Raw genomic sequence first — 10464 nt, forward strand, 5'->3', positions numbered from 1 at the left:
TAGAGATGCAATTGTAAAGTGTACAAGTACAGAGATTTCAACACCAAAAAGTGCAAGTACAGAGATTTCAACTACAGAGAGTTCAATCACAGAAAGTTCGACTACAGAGAATGCGACTACAGTGAGTTCAACAACGAGAAGTTCAAACTCGGAGAATCTAATTAGGAAAAGTGCAACTAGAGGGGACGCGACTGGAAAAGATGCAGCTACAGGGGTCGAATCTACTGGGAATGCAACTACAGAGGATGTTCGTGTTAGGTGTCGTTCCCCTCGTAAGAACCCGGAAGTACGGAGCAAAGTTTTACGATGATAAAGCGAAGAGTATAAAAAATTTTCTTTTCTAGTTCGGTAAATCATATTAGTAACCTGAAATGTAGTCTGAGATATCCGCTGCGAGCCAGTAATTCCGGGTTGTGGCGGGGATAACTTTATGGCACTTAGAGAAGAACCGTGACACTTTTAAAGAAATTACTACGGTAATATCTGGATTCTCCATCCGTATATTAAAAATTTTCATTAATCCGACTGAGAAATCTCACGTGCTTTACTTCTACGGTCCTCCTCTAAATTACAATGTGAGCGAACGATAAGACTTTTTCAATGCAAACCAATTGCTTTCGTCATTTTTACAGCGTCGAGAAACTCCGTCAATTATTATTCCAACGAATAGAAGCTATTTTTACAGAAATGACTCGAGGCGCGAGAATGAATTTATTGGAAACAAGATTATGGAATATAAGACATCAATTACGCAGGTATGTAATTACACCTAGCGGCGTATTTATCATGTCCAGTGTCTGAATGTCGGAGACACACGATGAAAAACGTTTGGCGCGCAACTTCTTCAATTATCGCCCATCCCTGGTTGCTTTGGAATCAGGGCAGAGTGCATAACCCCTGTTCGTGATGCGACGTAATTTAATTTTTTGCCGCGCCGGAGGCCGAGTATTAGGGGTGTCAAAAAGTTGAGGGAACACGGTGCCAGCGAAGATCGTCTCCGTTTTCGTCGAGAGTAATAGAAACGTTGAATTCCCTTCGAAACTTTTGCTCCTGGATTTATGGCTCGTTCGATCGCGGCCAAGTTCGAGGCAGTGAGCCATGGCGGAACGATTTTTGCTTTTTTTTTTTCTTTATCGTCTCGTCCAACGGGTAATAAGAAAGTTGCAGGGCACGTATACGCGTACTTAAAGAGTTTTTATTGCGGAACAACCGACGGGCAACGCCGTCCCGAGAAATCTTTCGCAACACCGAGAACAAAAATTCCTCCCCTGTTTATGTATGATGCCAACTACAGAACGCTGGCGAGCAATTTCTGTTTTGTCCCGTGATTCGAGTTGAATGTTACGTTCCGTTTACTTAAACTTTTCTTTCCTCGGGGGGCAAAAATATTTGAGTTATAACCTGTAGCTCGAGGAGCTTGGTCAGATCCTTTGAGTCGAGATCGGATATTGGACTATCCAAACCAATATTTCACAAGCTATTCGGACTCTTGGGGTTTCACAGACGAATTATTCAATTTGAAACGCGACTCTTCGTGAGAAATTGGTGGAACTTTTAGGAAAATATTCCCGATACTATCAAATGTAAACATAGATGGAATCACTCGTGGTAGGGGTATATTGTTTCACTAGTATGAAGTGCAAACGATTTCTACGTACACCAAAATGTTAAAATTCAATATAGTCGTGAAAAACGAGGATACTAGAGCAATCGTTACGCCATCAATTTATACAATTTCTATTTTTCTTTGAAAAATTCAGATTAAAGGTTCACGTTAAAATAATATCTCGAATTCTAAATTCTAAGATGTAGAAACTCTTCCCCGTGTTTCGTTTTACGTAGAAAGAAGGGAGCAAGTGTTATGAAGCCTCACGCATGGAAAGTGGTAGCTGGAAATCCCGGAGATCCAGTTATCGTAGATCTTCGAGAGTAGGGGAGTCTAATTGTTACTCCAGAGACCGGGTAATCTATTCTCTAATTATGTTAAGGGTCGTAATCCTGACAGTTATGGAAGCCTCCCCGACTATCTGACATTCCTCTACCCAATTTCACGGCGAGTAAAAGCGTTTACTGTATACGGAAAAATTGTTTAAAAACGACGATTCGTTTAGAATCCTTTAATCGACGCGTAGATTTCAAGTAGAGGATTCCAGTTCTCTACGATATTTATTAATGAAAAAAGGACGCTGCTGAGGACGATTAGAAATAGCTAAGCCATCAATATGCAACGTGACACAGATATCCGACAAAAATAGTTCTAAATTAAGCACACGGTTAATCTTCACTGGGAATAATTCAGGCTCTAGAATAATTCAGAAATCCGATTCCCTGATTATTTTCCACGTCATAATCCGACCCGTAGCATTAACGATTTAATAATACGATAATACGAACATTCGGGAACACCTTGTATAAAACACTGACATTAATAGCGTGGTAGATTTAATGTCATTATAATACATTAACGATTCCAGACCGAGAAGACCTCCCTGTGTGCATTTAACTCGCTAATTAGCCGTCAAAATTTGATTACATGGAACCGTGGAACGCATTTTGGGATCATAAGTGTATGCAAATATAGAACACGTTTTCATGCAATCAGTACTGAGCATATTTCGAACGAACGCTGCCGGAAATAGTCGTTTAAATGACTCAGTTTAAACAATATGTGAAAATACATATTTTAAATTCTTTCGAAGGCTTTACACAGTCAGAAATAAAATATAATTTGTAACTTTTACGCTAAGCAACATTTATTTGAAACGCAGCAATCGAAATTATTAATCGAAGCAAAACGCATCAAATATTACATCGTCCAGATTCGAAACGCGAATTACGAAGCGTTCGTATGTAAAATTATCTGCTCATTATTATTGACATACGTCTCTCGCTGATTGAATAGCCAATAACCGACTTCTAATAGCCTGATGATATTCGCATTCATATCTACGTTGAAATAATTATATAAATCACTGTTTAAATTAGTCAATTAATAGACTCGATCTCTGGTTTGAATTTTAAAGTTTGATTCCCCCAACTCGAAACGTCGTATTTTCGACACGATCCGGAAACAAAATGAAAGAATAATGCAATAACAGTACTGCAACGTTCCAGGCGTCCAAAAGATCATAACAAATATCCCCAAAGGCATTCCACAAACACTGAGTCAAACGGTTCGACCAATCGGAGCAAATCGTTTTCTCGTCGTAAAAGGAACGTGTTTCGAACAAAATGGAACATTGTTCTCCAAAATTTTGTTACTCTCGTGACGCGTGCATAAACCACAGACGAACAACTTCTCGAAATACCGCAGGTTTCCCAACCCTGTTCCGCGTCAAACAGCTCCCTCAAGGGTGGATTTCTGTTTAATTTCGCGAAAATTGCCGTACAGAATTATGCCGGGGAAAGGAAAATCTTAGACTTAATCCGTAATTGACCCGCGCAGGATTAAATTAGACGAAAGTTAAAGGTTACCATCCGCGACCTCGTTCTGATCCTGTGGGGGTTGACTGTAACCGGGAAACTCTACGCCAAAAGGCCGTGTGCTTGTCAGATTCCACCGTTATATTTATCCACGGGCTCGGAATACGTTCGTAAATCGATCCACGATTTGAATAACGCATTCGATACGCTATTGCAGTCCTTTCATCATTTTTCCCCGGCCGTTTCCTGTCGTTTGTTTCGTTCGACGTTTCCCAAACACAGTCACGGAATTACCCGCGGACGAAGAAACTGCTGTAATTTACAAGTTCGCGGCAACTAGCCTCCGCCAGATCGACCGACTCGATAAAACGAAACCGACGATTAATTATTTAGATAAGGAAGAGCGCGCGAACCAGTAGTTGGCAAAATCTGTTCCCACGGCGGACGCGGACCAAGGCAAGATACACGATCTTGCTGAAACTGATCAGCGTTGGTAAGTTGGCGAAAAGATTACGCTAGTTTCCTGGCAATTTTTCAAATGGCGTGCAACCCACGATCGTAATTGCGATCGTTCGCGCGTGCAGATGGGACGATTATGCAAACTTTAGTAGGTACGCGAGCAAACTTCCCGCGCCCCCCGCTAGATGGCGGCCGCCGTCGATCTCTATTCTCGCAAGTAAAGTTTCCAGACGTCTACACCTTTGACAATGTTCAAAGAAAGATTCTCCTCGTCGAATATCCAGAACTTAATACCGAACGCGTTATTCTCAAATTCATATCTTAATGGAAGCACGAGAGAGAAACTAGTTTCATACTTCGGAGAATGATTTTCGAAATTTAACAACTCACAAAGGAGTTCCTCAAGAAAGTGGTATTGTTTATTATGGAAATCGTTCCTCAGGGTGTTAAATCCGATTTCCAACTGAATGATAGAAATGGTTCTACCAGGAGTAGCAAGAAATCACTCAAGAAAGTATTTTCAGAGAAACTAGTAGAAGATACTGATATTGGAAACACATACCGCAATGAATATGCAATTATATTCCCTGATGGTTTCAAGTTGCATGATAGTCCTTCAGTGCAGATTGTATAGTTTCTCGAGACTCTACAGTAACCTAATAGCATTGTCGAAGACTGAATGTGCAGCTTTGGAAATGGCTGTGTACGTGGATTACGCGACAAACAAAATTAAACACACGTTCGAAATTCGAACAGAATAAACCTCATTCTATCGAACCAATTTTAATATTTAATCATCGAAGTAATAAGCTCAAGTACCTTTAAGAGGAAACGAATTTCCAGTAAATTAAAACTCGAAAAAGTTTAAAGGGATTCCTTTGATCTGAATTGTTATAAAATTAAATTTTTTTCGAACCATTCAAAAGCGAGTTTTCGATTGTTTCACAACCCTGGCGCCCTCTTTCAGTGTCTGTCCGAACCGTGCTGCTAAAAAAGCATTGACCCAAAAATTACATCTATTCGACGCAACGAAGTTAACGATGACTAAAACGTTGCAATAAAATTTTATTATTGATTTTCAACGTTCGAAAGGTTCAAACGCCGAACAGGAAATGTCATCGGTACGGAAACCAATAATAAAATTAATGCAACTAGTGGACTGGAACAAGCCAGAAGAAACTTATTTAAAAGTTTCGAACGCAGAGGGAATTTCTATTAAGAGTTCGTTTCATAAAACGCGCGATGGAATTAAATAACTTCGGTGGATGTTCTTAGATTTAAACAACAGGGAACATCTGGATCTCGGTGTAATAAAATACGTGCAAAAGATTAATTAGGTAATTACGCGAGTTCTCGTTTTGCAATATTATCTGAACTTTTGTAACAATATTGAAACACCAAGAACCAAAAACTACTTCTCTGCTTTAGTTAAGCCGTTGCATACGATGTCTTACACAAAATGCAAATGAAGGTTTACACAGCTTGATTTGGCACGAAGTGTTCAAAGGATATTTCCTCATCGAAGCATCTTCCTGAAGCTGCGGTCGCAGGAGCTACCAGGGAATAGAATGGAGGGATGCACAAACTCGATAATGAATTCATTAAAAGCCTGTGGAATAGCGAGCTTGAAATCAGTGGAAATTAGACAGCCTGCTAGGAAAATAACGGAAAAGGTTAACGTTTAAACTAAGAAAGTGGATCATCGACAATATAGAACTCTTATCTTCTGTTACAAATTAAAAGTATCTAGGAAAAAGAGAAATTCTGTTATGACATTTAATTTCACAGTCTTAAATTCAACGTCCATTTGCCACAAAATAAAATCTTCCAAAGTTTTATCTTGCTAACTACTGACGTTTCATTTACGCGCGAATGCCTTCCTCAAACTTTTAAGAGCAGTTTCAGAAAATACCACGCCTTCGCCCTTCAAAGTATTGTACCTTCGCGTAACTTTTCATACATCGATGTAAAGTTCACACTTCGAGGGATACACCTTCAGAAAATTCAATTTGGAAAATTTTCACAAAGTTACTCGCGGAAATTCCTCAAATTGAATAGCAACACCGTCTCTCTGCGTTTATAAAATCGAACAGTATTGGACTGGAAATTCTGCTAGGAAATTGCAGTCGAACTTCGCAATGTATGAACACGTATTTACAAGATAGACAGGTCATTAACGCGCTGGATGGGACCAGTCTCTGATTCGACCTCGTTCTTGTATGCATCAACAAGTAAGACTACTTCCAACAATTTGTCAGGTAATGGGAGAAGTTGTTAACTTCCGTCAAAGAGCACGAAATTACTCTGACAATGCGCTACGTGTCATAACGTAAACCACGACTCTAACGATCGAATAGGAAAGCCATTTTCAGCGAAATCAAAATCTTAACGTCGTTCTACTGCAATTTCGATTTGTACGAATGCCTTTGTACACCGTTATTTGCATTTTGACTAGCCAACGCGAAATCTCATGCATGTTTATGAAAGAACAGGACGCAGGTTATGTCAAATTATCCACATGAATATGTATTGGACGAAATTCGGTCTACCATCGGACAAGTCATGAAACCTTAGCACGAAGGTGAATGATTTTATAAAATAGCGTTTAAATAAAAATTGGTAAAACCAAGTCTGTTGAATATAAAACTGACGTCGAATGTCCAGGCGACTGTTTTTTTTTTAATATCGATGTATCGATGGCAAGATATTTTAATCTCGGGAAACGTAGGAACATCGTAATGGGAAACAGATTGAAGTTGTATCGCAAATAGATCCCGTCGTAGGAAACCATTTGCCCAATGGGAGATCCACGTCGCCCGGAGGGTTCGCGGCGATGAAAGCGCAAGCAAAGATCGGATACGGATGCCAGGGAAGTTCTTCCGCGTGATCCGAAACTTGCTTTCGCCTCAAAGCGAGAAATTTATCATATTCGTCTCTGTTCCGTACACCTAATAAGAATTCCTGATCGAATATGGCCGCTCAAAGGCGCGTACTTGAAACCAATCAACCGAGGAATACCGACTGAGAACTTCCGGGAAAGATACGTCTGGCGAAATCTTCGTTCGAAAAAAAATATAACGTAATCGAGATTTAAAAATCGCTGAAATCGTGACGTGGACTTTGGTGCACGCGGTACACGACCCACGTGTTCTCAGGCGAATAGTGGACTCCAAATTGGCAAATCGCGGGGCAGAAAAAGACCAACGATAAATATTAAAATTCGCTCGACGTGGAGCCAAAGTTTCCCAGTAATACCCAATAATGAGTGTCCGTGAACTGAAAATCCCCAATGCACTCGTTTCCCCCGAAAATGTGAAGTACTGTCGGAAGCCTTTCAAATCGCTGGTAATCCGAGGGTAAAAAATGAAGAGCAAAGGAAGGGGAAATTCGTTGAACCGTGAAACTTTTGTAAAAAGAAGAATTCATGAAAATTTCACAATCAGAAAACGATAGCGATATGTGAGTTTGGATCCCCGGAGGTATAACTTCCAGGTTTGACGTCACGCCTAATAGACCGCTAGTTGGCAGAGTCGAACCTTCGTTTAAAAGTACCCCTTGGCTCGCCAGCTAACGTTAGGAAAATCCATACGGTCGTCAGGACGATCTAAGAGGTGACATTGACTCCTCGTTGATGTCCTTTCTTTTCTTCATTATCCTGGCTCGTTTTCTATCCTTCGTTGACTCACCACCCTCGTTTTCTTTGCTCGACAACCGGTCAGAACGAAGACGCGCCCATTTTCTACCCCCCGTTCCAACGTACACCGCCTCTTTTTATTCCCCGCCATTTTTCTCTTTTTTTTTATATCCAACTCTGCTTCGACTGCAATTCGTTCAACTTTTACTGTTCTTCGGTGTTTTACGGCTTCCTCTATTGCCTCGTTTAATTTGTTCGATACACAGGGTAAGTCGACCGAGTGTAAACTCCTTGATATTTGAGTTCTAAAGCTAACACGTGACTAGTACAACTTTATATAATACTTAAATCTACAATAGACTCCTACAATAGAGAGATGTTAAAAAGCAAACACTAGATTATTATTTCTGAAAGGTCGAGGAAAAATCGAGAAAAGGATCCCCGGCGCATTATCTGACTTTTTCGGTGCCGTGAAAAACAACGGGGAGATACGTCAGATCCGTCTATCTAGACTCACCCCTCGCACACGCCCACGCGCGATCGTGCACGTGCAGGTTTGCTCGGTATTGTCCGCTCTATTCCCACAATACCAATTTTTCACGTTGCCCCCGAAGCCCTTCGTTTATTTTGTCTCGTTGTACGCGTCTCCCGCGATACGAGCCAGTTTTTACATTTTTATCCGCGTATCCCATTGCAACTGCATTTACCCCGTGCGTTCCCTCCTCGCCACCCTCCCTGGTGCATCCTTCGCAAACATTCATCCGTGTTTTCTTTTTCTTTTTTTACACACGGGCGTTGTTATTCCACTGTCGCGTCTCCCATATTTTCCCCTTCGTCGCACCGTTTTCCCTCAGTAATTCGTCCGTCTCTGTCGTCCTTTATTTACGGTTCGTCCTTCCCTTATTCAACCCTTGACTTCCTCCTTCTCGCGCAATCTTTCTCTCTCGATATCCTCCGACCAGCTATCGACCCGTCTCGCTCTTTCCCTCGGACTTTCCACCTTATCCATTTTCCCCGTCCCTCCCCGGCGCCTAGGATCGCTCTCCGTCTCTGTTTCCATCCCCTCCGCGATCGCGACGCCGTCCTTCTCCCACGCGACGCTCCTATTGGCGTCAGCTTAGTATCACTATCCCGTTTCCTTCCTTACTTTTACTCACAGCTTTCCGTTTCAGCTCGAAGCCTCCTCTGTTTCGCTCACCTCTGCCTTGCACCCTCCTACGCCGCCCCATCAGGGATCTATCGCTCTTTCTCGCTCGTCGCTATCACGAGAATCGTACGTAAGGTTAGGTTAGGTTGGACTTTACACGGTATTTCTGCTCATCCTCTTTCGACACTACCAGTTCCCCTCCCCGAGTCTCTCCTCCTCTATCAACAAACCCCTCCTTCCCAGGATTTCTCCTTCTCCGTTTTATTCACCCCTTTCCTGATCCCTCACCCGAGACACTTTCTCTCTCTCTATCAACAAGCCCCACCTTTTCAGAATCTCTCTCTTTCCCGGTTGGAATTTTATTCATCCCTTTCTCCATCTTTCGCCCAAACACTTTCTCTCCCTCATTCCCTCGATCGCAATGTCCTCCTTTCCGCGTCTGTCCGCCCTTTCGACTTGTTCTGTAATTTCAGATTAACCCTCCACCGCTATACCTATATTTGCATCGATATACAGGGTGTTCGGCCACCCCTGGGAAAAATTTTAATGGGAGATTCTAGAGGCCAAAATAAGACGAAAATCAAGAATATCAATTTTTTGCTTGAGGTTTCGTTAAAAAATTATTAAATAATTAAATTAAAAAATTTCAAATCATTCTGAAAATATTATTTTTGGATGCGGAGATCGATTACAACCATTTTTGGTCAATATACATATCCCCGAAATTATACTCACTTTCTAGAAAAAAATTCAAGAAGGTGTGAAATTTTTCGGCAAAAAAAAAATTTCAAATCGTTCTGGAAAAATTATTTTCGGTTTCGGGGGTCAATTATAATCATTTTTGGTGAATAGACACACCCTCGAATTCCTAACCAGTTTCATGAAAAAAATTAATTACCGAAAATATAATGTCTGACCATACCTTTGATATGTTTCACTGAAATTTCATGTGTATGTTTAAAACATCATAACTTCTGAACGGATTGGACGATTTTAATGTTTAAAAAAGCAAACGACGCGTATTTTGATGGAAAATATGTAGAAATTCCAAGAATATTGGAAAAGTTGGTCCTTAACATCGTAAAGTTAGAAAAACCCCATAAACGTGGTCGAAATTTCAAACAACCATAACTCCTACAATAGTGAATATATTTCAATGAAATTTAGTCTGGAAGTAGAGCTCATGGACACTTACAAAAAAGTATTAGACAACATTTCCGTACAGCGTCAAATAAATTTAAACAAATGTCAAACAAATAGAATACACGTTTTGTTATCAACACGAAATATACATATATGCAAAGTTGATCTTGCTAATCAATATGCATCATCCTCTTTCTTTCGCTGTGAAAATGTGTAACTAGCTCTTACATGGCATATAAACATTTAACAAACATTTGTCGTTTGATATAAAATTGTTAGTAGATCCAGTCGATAGGAAATTTTCATGAACGAAAACGATATCATCGTGTGTTGTATCTACTTTAAATAATAATTTGTGGTCCAATGTTTCCATTTTTCTCTGTTGTACTTACCCCTATTTAACATAGAATACACCCAGATATCCTGGTATAGCTACTTGAAGGACATCCAGAGTGCAAAGCGTAAAATGTAACGCCTTTAGCCTCCGCTCGAACCGACGCGAGTCGGTAAATTATCTATGCAGGTTGTCGATAATTTACGTCGAGGGATCGATTGCTTTATCTACCCTGGAACTTATCGACTACGAAAACAACTATGTGGACAGGGTGGAGGTTACGAAGAAGATAAGATTCTCGTAACTTGCCTCCACGAGTTCCAC

The sequence above is a fragment of the Colletes latitarsis genome, chromosome 5, assembly GCF_051014445.1.
Source record: "Colletes latitarsis isolate SP2378_abdomen chromosome 5, iyColLati1, whole genome shotgun sequence".
NCBI classification, from domain to species: Eukaryota; Metazoa; Arthropoda; class Insecta; order Hymenoptera; family Colletidae; genus Colletes; species Colletes latitarsis.